The sequence below is a fragment of the Amblyomma americanum genome, chromosome 5, assembly GCF_052857255.1.
Source record: "Amblyomma americanum isolate KBUSLIRL-KWMA chromosome 5, ASM5285725v1, whole genome shotgun sequence".
NCBI classification, from domain to species: Eukaryota; Metazoa; Arthropoda; class Arachnida; order Ixodida; family Ixodidae; genus Amblyomma; species Amblyomma americanum.
Genome location: NC_135501.1, coordinates 171,940,201 through 171,953,687, shown reverse-complemented (window position 1 = coordinate 171,953,687; position 13,487 = coordinate 171,940,201). Strand labels below are relative to the sequence as shown.

At 47.6% G+C, this 13,487-nt stretch overlaps 1 long non-coding RNA gene across 1 annotated transcript; it reads left to right on the top strand.

Annotated features, from left to right (window-relative positions):
- The first annotated feature begins 5,263 nt into the window (after positions 1-5,263).
- LOC144135300 (uncharacterized) lies at positions 5,264-13,467 on the top strand. Its single transcript, XR_013315440.1, has 7 exons — positions 5,264-5,352; positions 5,440-5,524; positions 8,526-8,648; positions 8,775-8,798; positions 10,053-10,070; positions 12,762-12,779; positions 13,243-13,467. It is a non-coding gene; the product is annotated as an uncharacterized LOC144135300 (long non-coding RNA).
- The last annotated feature ends 20 nt before the right edge of the window (positions 13,468-13,487 follow it).

Genomic DNA, 13,487 nt, shown 5'->3' with positions numbered 1-13,487 from the left:
AATATTTTCGTTTTTTTTTTAAACTACCGGCCAGCGAATGAATTACTATCTTGCGTGTGTGTATGTTGCTTTTAGGCTGTAATAATTTATGCTTTGTTGTCCAATTCGCCATTTAAAAACTGAGATAAGCTACAAGCCGTAGGCTACTGTATACCACTGAGGGATCCGAACAGAACTACGCATGTTTCTGGTAAATGGAGAGGGTACAGACAAAATGAGGAACAGAAGTCCGTTTTTACAATGGTGCACGCCAACTTTCGGTTAAGCGGTGCCAGCTGGCAGCAAATAGAAAATTAAACCACTCCTTTCATTTCTGTGACGCAATAGATACTGGCTATAACAGACGCTTGGGTGACTTGGTAATCCATTAGTGTAGAAAGCGCAAAAAAGACGGGGACGTGGGAAGAACACAAAGACGAACGCAATAGATACGTGCTTCGTTTTTCAAAGAGAGAGACGACAGTTCCCATCCCCGTGCTGGAAAAATACCTCTGTACTCTTTCATCATTTGAAGCATTAACAGCACAAAAATCACTTAGGAGCCCATTGCCTTTTAGGTTGCATTAAGAACCTAACCATGCCACCCCACGTCACGCCATGAGCCGCATTTTCGACAAAACTGCCGTCTAAAAAGCTGCCAGAGAAGCCAAAGAACCTGACATTCGCCGAAGAAAGATTTTGTGATCTGCGCTTGCGGAACGTCGCAAAGCTGCAGCATCTGGTTTCGCGTCCCGTCCCGGTTTGAAGCTTTTTAAAATGCGACTTTGTATCTAAAACATCCGGGAATGCAACCTACAAGGTAATCCTCATCCTGAGGTGGATGGTAGATAATTTGCGTGCTGTTAATCTTTCGTTAGAGAAAATGCGAGAAAAAGTGTCCCTTCAAAGACGACGAAAACCGCGGTCTTACGCATTCAAAAACACAACTCTAACCCACTGCGCCACAGCAACATAGGAAGTAGCGGATTTTAATTCCCGTTCTCACAAATATGTTTTTACCTCTTACTTTTACGCATGCTGAGAAAAACCGAAAAAAAATATAGAAGAGACACTTAAGCAGTACCTTAAGGGCGTGTCGCATAGCGTTAATGGGTTAACGGCTACGTAGGCGGAATTGGTTAATCTCTACATTTATATATCGCTGGGAGTCCTGATTCCACTCTTGGTACACTGGTGCAGCATTTAAGCGATGTGCGACTGCCCTGCTCCAGGTCGTTTGACAGTGAGAAAAGTTAGCGACCGCCCAGTACGAAAGATCTCTGTCGCCGTCTGAGCGCCGGCTAGCTTCTCGGCTTCGGTTACCGAGCACTTTCCGAGAGACCCGCTGGTGATGTCCCGATGCTTCGAGTCGAGCACCGCGGCAACTGCCCTTTCTGTGTCTCGGCCATACGTGGCCGCGTCCACGTTAACGGGTTGCTTTCGCCAGTCCTCTCTATTCCTTCTGCTCTAGCTCCCCTTCTGGCTGTGTGAAGGTAGGTCTATGTTTTTCAGTATCGGTGTTACCGGGAGTTGTCTGCGTTGCTCGTCGGCTATAGTCCCCCAAGCAGCACAGGTCATCGGCCCAATGTTGCAACAGGATCGTCCCATCCTGGTTCCTTGAAGGGCCGGCCTTAGCCAATACGGGGCCAACGTTGGGCCAATTACTTGTGCTGCTTGGGCCCTACCCGGGAGTCTTCTCGCAGTTTTACCGTGCAGCCGAGTATTCTGTGGAGCGCTCTTACCGTCATCGTTTGCGCTAGCCTGTGAATCTTTGAGTGTAACAGGGCTTCTCTGAGTTCCTCGGAGGTTTTGGGTAAGCTCAGGTCAAGGAGCTGTTCCGTTCACGTTGTCTGCGCTAGCTTGAATTGGCGACACAAAGGAAGTGCAATGCGAACGGGCGATGTGTGGATTTTGAACTATAATGTTTTTGTTGTGACTAAATGAAAAGGAAAGAGCACACTTCTGTCCACTGCCTCGAACTGAGCCACAATCTCGGCCACGTGCAGCCAGAGAAGAGTTGAAAGAGATGTAAGAGGAAAGATTGGAAGAAGAGACGCGGGTCGCAACAACCGCGTCCGCCGAAGTGCTGGCGCCGGCTTTAGCAACAGATACCGCATTGGCAAGGAGCTCTCGCCGCAACTGGCGACCATCCCTAGATCCGAGCCCCGAAGGGACAGATCAAGCCACCTCCTGTCCTGTCGCCTTTCATAGCGAAGTGCGTGGAGTCGTAGGTAGTCCATCAGATAAAAGATACTGGAAGCCATCGTAACCAATCTCAGGGTTCGGTTCTACACGTGTGAAATATTTACTTTTCCCACATTGATGCCTTCTCTCAAGAGCCCGGTTCTAGTGCCGTTCACAGTGAGACAATTTTGGCGTCGTTGCTTTACTTGTAATCACTCCCGCGACATGCATTTTCTGAATAATATTATAATTGGTTTTGGGGGAAAGGAAGTGGCGCAGTATCTGTCTCATATATCGTTGGACACCTGAACCGCGCCGTAAAAGAAGGGAGGAAAGGAGGGAGTGAAAGAAGAAAGGAAGAAAGAGGGGCCGTAGTGGTGGGCTCCGGGGTAATTTCGACCACCTGGGGATCTTTAACGTGCACCGACATCGCAGAGCACACGAGCGCCTTAGCGTTTCGCCTCCATAAAAACGCAGCAGCCGCGGTCGGGTTCGAACCCGGGATCTCCGGATCAGTAGTCGAGCGCCCTAACCGCTGAGCCACCGCGGCGAGTACATGCATTTTATTAAATTGTTTTTTTTTAGCAAAGGAAAGGGCGCAGTACTTGTCTCACTGTCCCACTTAGACACCTGAACTGCGCCTTAAGGAAATGGATGAAAGAGTGAATGAAATAAACAAGAAAGAAATGGAAGAAAAAGGTGTCGAAGTAGAGGAGGAGGGAAAAGATTACTGAGTACAGTATGCCTTCCGAGTGGGGCCCTCAGTCCAGGGCTCCATCTATCGCCGCGATCATGCAGGCCGGCCGTTAGATTGTACGTACAGGCCCAGCACCTGGTGAAAGGCACTGCCGTCATTTAGACCAAATGGGGTTCTTTATCGTGAACTGACAGCGCAGATTTCGCGTTTCGCCTGCATCCAAACGAGGGCACTGCGGCGTGGGCTATCGACATCTTCAGCATTCTCGGCTGCGCTTGCCGCCCTGCACAGAGAGAAAACGAGGAGAAAGGCGATCGGCGCTCGGGTGGGCTCTTTAATATTCTACTGAGCTCTATCTCCAGCCGTCAACACATTCGCACGCGCGTCTATGAGCACGACATTGCATTTCTCACGGCTGCCGCTGATATTCAATCTCACTGTGTGCGCCTGCAATCGTACCTGAATTTGCTTGAAAGTTCGTTCTGTGACTTACGTCTCACCTTAAATATAAATAAGAGCGATGTACTTGTTTTTCAAATGAAAGATCCTGTTCATCTGTCTCTCATTTTCCAGCGACAAAATGTTCCCCAAGTTAAGTGATTAAAATATCTTGGTGTAAGTTGTGATGAAAGCCTCACATGCGCTCTCACGTTGACCATGTTGCAGCGAAAGGGGCTCGTGCTGTGGCCATGTTGCATAGATTAAGTAATCCCCGGTTTGGAATGCGGAAAGATGCACTTTTGATCATTAGGTTTTGTATGTCCGACTAATTTTCTGGCACAGCTGCTTACAAAATTCGCCCGCTCGTTCTTTTGGAGCGAGAAGCGCTTCGGTTGTGACCTGGGCTCCCAAGTTTGTGGCCAATAACGTGCTTTATTCTGAAGCCCGTATTCCTCCGTTATTATCTAGATTTCAATTCCTAACGGTTCAGACGTACCTAAGGATATATCAAGTTTACACTGCTCCTTGTGTTTTTTTTTTGCCAGCCGACTTCTTTATTTTTGGAGTCCACTGGCCTAGATTTTATACGCCGCAGGTAGTTATGGTACAAAATTTGCTTGAGCCTTTAAATGTTCTTTTGTATAACATCCTTCCGACGAAAAACAGCGGATCCTCGATAGAAATTGTCTGTGATGACATTTTCCTGAATATCGCTAAGCATTTACCACCCTGCATTTTAAATGGATTAATGGAAGGCCATTTAAAAAGCCCGCCTAATAGCTTAACGATAGCTACTGACGCCTCCCAATGTGATGAAAAGGCAGGGGCGGGAATATATTGCCCGCTTCTAGATTGGTCTTTTTCTGTGCGGCTTCCCGACTACACCCCAATTTTCCAAGCGGAGTTTCTCGCAGTGGTGCTTGCTCTTTGAAAACTAGAGCCAGCTTTCTCTTCAGTGGCTGTCATTACAGACTCTCGTTCTTTGTGTTCGTCCCTTGCTTCCGCTGTAGATTCGCCAATCCTAAGCACCTTCTATTGATTACTCCCTCCGCTCTTGAGTCTTGTTGGGTATGGGTGCCAGGTCTTAGCGGTGTGACAGCCAATTAAGTGGCGGACAGCCTGGCAAATGAATCCCTCAATGGCCATGTGCTACCTATCGTTCCGGCTACAGGGTACATCACAGCAGCGAGGTTTTGAAGACAGAATTTGTTAAGAATGACAACTGCATCTCTTTTAAGACCTGATGATTACCTGCACTTGAGGTATTCGTGGAGCAGGAAATCATGCCATTCACGGCAGCTTGAGGTATCTCTACCAAGGTTCCGCCGCCGGATTCCACCCTTAAATTGTTATGTGCACACGTCTGGGTTGGCGCTCTATCCCGTCCGCGTATTCTGTGGTGAGCACGAAACCATAGGCCATTTGTTTGTTGTTTTGTCGCCTCTTCACCATGATGAGAAGACGGTTTATAGAGAAGCCATTACAACCGCTTCGCCTCAGTTTGAGCAGCCCAGTCATATTGTCGTTTCGAGCCACCATACTTGGGTACAGCCACAGGTCTATTTTTACCGCGATCCAAAAATTTTTAATGGAATCAAATCGGCTACGTTGGTAACATTTTTTTCAATGTCATTATTATTCTTATAAAAAGCATTATCAATAAACCACTCGGCTATAAACATCAGTGTCTACCTCCTGCGTGCGTTACGCATTTCCCGTTTTATTTAGCTGTTCCTCTTTTTTTGCTTCTCCCTTCCGCAGCATTCATTTTATTTTCTTCCATGAAAAGATTTATCTGAAAAACTCTCGGTTCCCCCCAATTCTTGACCAATCCCCCTATGTGGGCATGTGCCATTGTACGAGGGTAACAACATCATCATCATCATCATCATCATCATCATCATCATCGCCTTTCCAGCCCTAACAGCTCGCGTAGCTCGCGCACTCGACGACCGTTGCTCGTACAGGCCAGAGCTTGCTCTTTCTTTTGAAGTCCCGCTGCATCTGCTCCCTGCCCGACCCACCCTCGAACTTCTCCCGCCCGCCTGCTGGTACCTATCTACGTGCGAAGTACCGTCAACTCTCGAGCCACCTTGAAGGGGCACCAGGCGTCACGCCCTTCTGTTTTCTCCTCTCAGGAATCTACCGGTTTCCAACCAGCGAGACCGCTGTCCAGAGTCGAGGCCTGTCCCGTACCTTGAAGGCCGCCGACTGAGGAACCAGGTGGGCTGGATGCGTATCCCAAACAGTCGCGTGTTCATCGGCCGTGCTTTTGGCTACGAACCGTCATTCTCCGAAGCACAATGCGTGCTCTGTGACTGTAGCATAGGCGCTGATCTGCCGTCAACTGTCACGCCGTACAGTTCGCAAAGTTTGTGCTGTCAAGCCTTTATCGTCTCTGCCTGCTTTAATGAAGATTTTATTGCTCGCGTAGTGGTAATATTTAAGCGAATTTAGACGCTCTAAAGAACACACCCGATAGTAAATTGTAATGGGCAGTTCTTTCTTCTTATTGAAGGCGCCAAATTCGTCATTACCAAGTTCGCGTGATTTGTTCTCTAGCGGTGCAATGATATCCGCTCGCCTCGCTCCGACATGAGCACCGGACATAGACGCAGCAGGTTTGTTCACTACTCCCCTTTAGGCGCTGGTGGTCTCATATTCAGGTAGGGGACACGGAATGAATTATGTGGCGATTATTTATTCGTAGTATTGCAGATAGTGAGTGTTAGCTCACTCCTAGGGGCTCGCACCCGCCTTATATTCGGCCTCAACCCACTGCTTTAGCCGGCAACGCCGCGATCCCTTACTCCGCTTGCGAGCCCACGGCCACTCGTTTACTCGTCCTGTCCTTCACCCGAGCTTTTGTACGACGTTCCTCTTCAACGCGAGTCTTCACGCATGGGAACTCGGGAACTGGCAGCGAAAGGTTAGCGTTTCCCGCTTCATTGGAGTCCTATATGTCGAGGCTGACCATCTGCTTCTCAGCGTGTGCGGGTGACTCGCTGTCCACATAAGGGCGTGCCCGCCGCTCCATTCCTCCTCACGTTCATTTATTTTCCGATAGCATAGCTAGGCTGAGAACCTTCTTCTAAATAAACAGCGCCTGAAAATGCTTGTTCGTTACAGTTGAGGCACCAATTTGAAAAAAAAAATGACCTCGCGGTTACGACAGAGTAGCGCGAATTTCATCCCAAACTGGTTCGCAATTGCAATGCAGTCAGGTCGGCTGTCACAAATGCTTCTAGCAGCGTAAGGTGGCAAGAGGATGATAAATACACTCAGTAACGGTGACAAAACAGTTCGTCTAGTAATTGATCATGTTGCGCCTTCCTCAATCCTTCGGCGTCGTCCGCTCGGCTCCCACACCTCCTTCGTTCATCTTGTGTGGCACAGATTTTTTGCATGTTCGTGCTCAGGCCGAAATGCCTTAGCTTCGTCTTCACGCCCGGCGGGATCCTCCCTCGCACACCACTTGGGGTCACATTTTAAGCGGCGCGAAGCACGGGATTTTGACGGCCTCGCCGCTGACTTCCTCGGCCATAAGCAAGTCACAGGTTCTGCGCAGCAGCTCTTGACGTCGTCGGTGGCTACGAGGCGCCGAGCGTTGCACATTTAGTCATTTGGAAGGTTTGAAGGACAGTGGTGAAGAGGATCCCGGCGAATAACCATTGGGGAACGTAGTCCCGCTTTCGGATTTCCTTCCTGCTTCCTTCCGCCCTTCAGGTTACTTCCGCCGCGTTCTCTTCTTACGCGCTTACGCCTTAAGTTAAGGCATAAAAAAATATCCTAGTGGGGGAAATTAAGCTGGAGTCTTTCACTGCGGCACTAGTCTTGTGGCGTGCTTCGAAGCGCGTGTTTGAGAGGGGTAGGTTAAAGCTATTTCCTGAGCAGGACCGAGACGGTAACTACTTTCTGCAACACAACAAAATTCCCGTCATAAGCAATGACATAGCACCACCTCACACGCGCTTCTAATTCAGCTCGATACGCATTTGAAAAGGCCGCGTGGTGAGAATCCTATCGCGTCGCGCCTGAGAAGGTAAACAACCACTTGCATCCAAATGTTTTAATCCGAATGGATTAGGTGACTTATCGACTCGAAAACCTACCGTCGTCCAAAAAGTGGTGTCGATGCGCAATTTTAGCCAGTAGTAATCGGTACTAGTGTTTACAACTGCACCAACTACAAATGAATAGAATACATAGAATACAATTCGAATGGAATTGGAATTTATTTAGAAACATCTGCAATGCTTTCGCATCACTGCATGTAAGTTCCTTAAGCCTCTCCTGTATTTTTCTCTCGAAGCCTATCTAACAGGCTGGATTAGAACTAAGGCCATTCCGAGCGCTCGCTCAATAGGGTGGACATAGAAAGTTTTCTCGCCCATTCCGTAAGCAGGTGCCACCTTGGGACGGATTTACGGCGAGCGCTAAAGAGTAATGTGCTGCCATCCGTTGAGAAATACTAGAACTAAAAGGCGGTCATTTTCGAGTCACGGAGTTGCATTCTCTCGTACGCTTTATTTTTCTCAAATTAGCTGGCTGCTGTGCATACATTACACACCGCAAAAAAAAGTAAGAAGTCCCCGTTCCCCTCCTTTCCCTCTTTCCGCATGGTCTTTAATATGGAAGGAACTGGACATTTCATTTTGGATTTTCAGCAAAACTTTCTCCATTTTGTGTAGAGAGAAGCAGTGGTTAAATTATTCCCTATAGTCTATCGTTAACTCGTTAACACTGCTCCCCTCATTTCCGCCAGTGAGAACTAACTACTGAATCACCACTTTCCATATCGTCGCACGTCTTTAGGCAGATTTCTGACTGCAAGAATGCCTCGGTAATGGCTTTACTCTTGATGGACACCTGCCGGGCTGGCTCAAAGGAAGCTGGGGTCTCCTGCAGGGCGCGGAGGTTTTCGCTACGATAACTGCGACCGAGGTTTATGCCACGATATCATGAAAACGCTGTCGAAAATAATCCGCGTGGCAGTGTTACCCAGAGCGTTATTGCTACCAGGGGCGCCCAAAACCCCTCCGCTGTCTCTAGCTGTTACGTTCCTAATAGTCCACAAAGCATAGCAATGAGTGTGCACACCATTGAATTGCGTTGTTCTTACAAGTCTAGACCCCGTCAGCTTTGCGTAAAGTTCTTCCACTGTATTATTGTGTTGCTGTGGCAAAGCCTTCAAAACGTCGTCCCATTGCTTTTAATGCTTCAGGCTTAACAAAAACGGGCGTCCTTGGAAAGCACTTCAGAGGCTCCAGACATTGCATCGAAAACTGACCTCTTTGCTGACGCCTTTTTCTTGACAACCAAGACATCTAGACCCGCCTAACCATGGGTAAGCATCACTATCCATGTCTTAGTTCTGTTGTTCTGCATTAGCTCTCTATTTTTATTCGAAGTTCTCTACGAAGTGACTGCACGACAGGATGAACATTCCTAACGTCAATCGCTTCATTTTCAGGTGAAGAATCGACTATTGAAGGAAGTAAGTATTGCTGTTCATATTTGAGCGGTGTTGAAAAGTTGTCAGAGCCAAAACTCGACAGAGCGCTAAATGTTGTGACGTCACAAGCATTAACGGAACTACAAACGCATGCCGGAAAACTTAGTTCTCACTTCTGACCGCATCAGCAGTTCGGACTCTTAATGAAAACGACGCATCATTTCAACATGAGCCATGGCGCCTCTGCCCAGCTAATAGGGTTAGATGTGTGCACCGTCTTCCATTCACTTGAAACGTACCCAATCGTAGATTGAATACGGAGTGGACGTTGCCTCTAGAGTCTCAAAAAATAAGACAGGCGATGTCACGGTACCACAACGTGTACTGATGATGCTCAATGTCATCCGCACTTTAGGCGGCGTAAGGGCTGTCCTGTGGCAATCCCCGAAATTGTTCCCAACATACCCAGCAATTCTGGACAAAAGCATTTTTGAGCGGGAAGCCATTTATGAATGCAATTGTTTCATATAGTACAAGATTTTATTATAACAATCAATACAGCCGGAGGTCACCCGACGGCAGTCTTGCATTTTCTTCTATTGACGTTTTTGCTATCATCAAAAACATTCTCATCGCTTTTCTATGATAGTTTTAACTCTTCTGTGTAGAAGATTCAAAAGAAAGATTTTGCTACATATCAGAAGAACGGACCATTACCTTTAATATTTCCATAACAGCACCTTACAATATTCCATTTTTGTCCGAGAATGTTGGATGGACATGAAAGCGGCAGTAGTGGTGCTGCCGAAAATTGCGTTGTCCCTGTTTGCCAAGACGTAGACGGTGGCAGTGCCACACAGCGGCGATTAGCGGCCACATCAAGGCTGTGAACACCGAACATCTGTTACCACTCTTAGAGAGCAGACGCTTCCTTCGACACTGTAGAGTTTTGGATTTGCGTGATTTTTCAGCATGGAGGACGGCAGTACGGGTCCCGTTTCTTTCGTTATGTTCTTGGCTGTGTTTAGCTATTTTACAGCTATTTTGGTGCTTAAGAGTTCTCAGCATCGTTTAAGGTCCTATGAAGTGAGTTATATAGCCCTAAACTTCATGTAACAACGTATAGGCTGTATAGTTAATACAACAGCACACGTCTGTGGCTGTGATCAGGGTTATAGCTACACTCGTAGAGGTAAAGGCTCCTTATATGTTAGGTAATGGCATACGGTTTTGAGGTATTGACATTTTATTTTAAATTACATTCTCATTAATAAGAGCACTATCTTATCTTTCTAGCCGCCATGTCATCGATTGGTAAGTACTGCCATCCTCTGCACCTATGTCGCAGAAATGGCCTGCCACAGCTTGGCATTGTTCAATAGCTTGAGGTACTCAAGTACTTACAATGAAGTTTGTCGCCCCTTTGAGCTTGTGTATGCATGAAGATAATGGAAATGCAAAAGCAGCTTCCGTGCTCAATACATGTGGGTGATCCGTTGTTTTCGGACATTTTGGAGCACGGGCGTTCCAGCATGAGGTCTAATGTCTGTACAACCGACACACGATGGCACCCAGAATAAAAGCAATTCTAAGCAGTCGGGCGGCAGTGTCTCTAAGCACGCACAGTTTACAGTTCAGCAGAAAATCATGTTGGACAGTACTAGCATGGGGTACTTTCGTTTTTTGTCGCACATTAGAATCGCCGCCAGGCGGCACGTTCTCAAACCTAAAATTGGGTTTTGAGGAAAGGAACTGACGCAGTAACTGTCTCACTTGTCTCAGTGGACACCCGAACCGCGCTGTAAGGGAAGGGGTAAAAGAGGGAGTGAAAGGAAAAAGGAAGAAAGAGGTGCCATAGTGAAGGGCTCCGAAATAATTTAGACCAGCTGATGGTCTTTAACATGCACTGACATCGCGCAGCTTACGACCGCCTTTTGCGTTTCGCCTCCATCGAAACGCGGTAGCAGTGGCCGGGTTAGGAACCACGAACTCCGGCTTAGTAGCCGAGCGTCCAAACCACTGAGTCACCGCGGCAGGCCAGGCGGCATGTTCTCTATTGTTTTCGGCCGATAAGAAGCCGCGCTATTAGGAGGCCGGTATCGACTGCGGCCAATACCTCCTGCTCGGTTGTTAAGGACCGCATCGCGCATGCAATTTTTGGAGTTCTTTTCGCAGTGGCTTACTTTCAGTCATTCCGTTGTACGCAGCGTTGGAACACGACGGAAAAAACTGGCGAGAGGTACAAGCGTGCAATTTTCGAATCTCTATTTTCGAGGACTATCTGCCGGTATATATTGTACTGTGACAGTAAGCAATAATAAGCCAGGCAATCCCTGGCGATACGCAGAGGCATTCACCTCCATCTAAACGCGGAAGCCGTGGCCGGGTTGGCAACCATGTACTCCGGATCAGTAGCCGAGCGCCCTAACCACTGAGCCGCCGCGGCTGGTGGGCTTGAGGAATATGTGCGTACAATCAGCGTCCGCGGAAAGCAGTCAAGCCGCAACCCCCCTCTTGAACGCTAGCACAACAGCGTGCAAGACGACCACGGTGGCACAGTGCCCTTGGGAACAAGGAATACAATCTACTGACACAAGCAACATTATTTGCTGAAATAATACCGCCGGCTATCTGCAGGCGAGAAAAGCTGTTGCGAAGTGCTACACTAGAGTCAAAGACGTTTGAACACATCTTAAAATTTCGCCGGGCGGCGCCGATGCTTCGAGGACGGACGCAACGAGCTCGTGATATCCGTTCCTGCAAGGCTGCGCTCCGCTGACGAAGAGCGGATTGGAGCCGCCATTTGCACGCTTGTAGTTACCTGAATCCAAGATAAATTATTACCGGTCCCGGGTGCCCGCTCAGTTCTTTCTACGTATGTGGAGGAGGAGGAGAAAACTTCAAGACCAGCACTAAGGCACAGTGAACACAGAAAAAGAGCGGTTTATCCTCTAAGGCCCGTTGACAGTCTGCTGAGCCAGAGTGAATCCCAACACTTAAACATTACCGGAGAGGGGTAAGGGAAATGGGGAGAGGTAATGGCAGTGTTCCATGAGTAGACATTGTGTTTTGTGTCTGCCCTCGTGTTGAGGCAGTTGTTCCATGAGTAGACATTGTGTTTTGTGTCTGCCCTCGTCTTGAGGCAGTTGGGACAAAGAGCTGTGTCACGCCATCCGAAGTAGCTGAGTACTAGTGTGGTGAGGAGAGGGTTAGAACTTTGCGTTGGACGAGTGTTAGGGTATTATTGTGCGGAATCCCTGCTGTTTTGGTAGTGTTCAGCTATTTCCTGTTTTTATGTTGTGGCTTCTTCAGCTAACGTTGTTTTGTAGCGCTTAATGCGCCATCAGAGGCTCCCTCTCTTGACAGCTAACGTCCCTAAGCAAAGAGGAAGGTAGTGCGAAGAAGCTCAACTCCATGAGATAGTCACCTTGTGAGTGCCCTCAGCTCAGTCCCAGTTTGGGCTTAAGTTTTTGCAAACTGTGTTGGTTTAGGGAGCGCCGTTTCAACGAAGAACACTGCCCAAAATGGATATTGCCAGCGTTCTTATTTGCTTAAACAATGTCGCTTTTTGGCGTCATGCAACCACACTTTACTGAAGAGCCATGAAAATAACCATAGCCCACAGTTTACAAAACGTGCACATAAAGTAGGTTTTTTTTCACCGGCAGTTTCAACCAAGATCTCCTCGAGGTTTCTGTGTTTCTCGAACAGAGGTCACAAGGATGAGGTTAGTCAGCAAAACCGACCACTCGCGCACCAGTCGTTTTCATCAATACGCGAGTCACTATGGTGGCCTACAAAGCGCAGTCCCAGACATCTGGCACGTGCTATGCATTGGGCAGGCCATGGACAAGTACGCGACCAGTACAAGGCGTTCTAAACTTACGCTCATCGAGCATTTGTGATCAAGGCAGGAGCCGTCCTCGTACACAAATGTACCAGAAGGAATTGAGTATTGATACTGCCGTCTTAATTCTTGCTGCAAATCTGGACTCTATTTTTCAGAGAGCAGTCAGATGTCGAGTAAGTACCAAGAGTCGGAGCAGTTGAACCCCTATAAATACTTTGTAGATTGTGCGCACGTTGAACTCGTAATCTCTGCATGGAACAAGACTACTCTGTGTAGGTCCTTAAACCCGAGCCTAATACTAATGAAAGTGAGGCCAATCGAACAGTCCCTGGAATATCTGATATACTCATGTTTATTGACCACTACACAATATTTCTAGCGCTACTGCTGCTGATTCTTGAGGTGTGCTGCATCACGGAATAACTGGAATAATTATCCGGGAGCCTTCACAAATAAATGTGCAACGCTTATTGATAGCCTTTAAGTTAAGACTTTTTGAATGCACTTAGAGTTTCTCGAACTACCTGAGATTTATTTCATTTCAACCGTGCTGCCAAATTGGTGAGTCAAACTTTAGCGCTAAATTTTTGCTGCATTTCAATCGTCTAACATAATGTTTTTGGAATTACCCTACAGCAATCGAAGGAGGCGGAGGGCAAGTATCGATACTGAATGATATACGTACTTCCAAAGTTCGATAATTTTACATTTTACTCTGCGGTCGGGACATAGCAACGTGCTTATTACAAATCACTAGGGGCATTTCATCCAAACGAAGATTTTTTGCCTCAAGCTTTTTTTGTCCTTGCACCTGCGGCGCGTAAAAGAAATAGCATGAATAAGAGCACTTGTCTTCGACATTTAGAAACGGGGCTCATCTA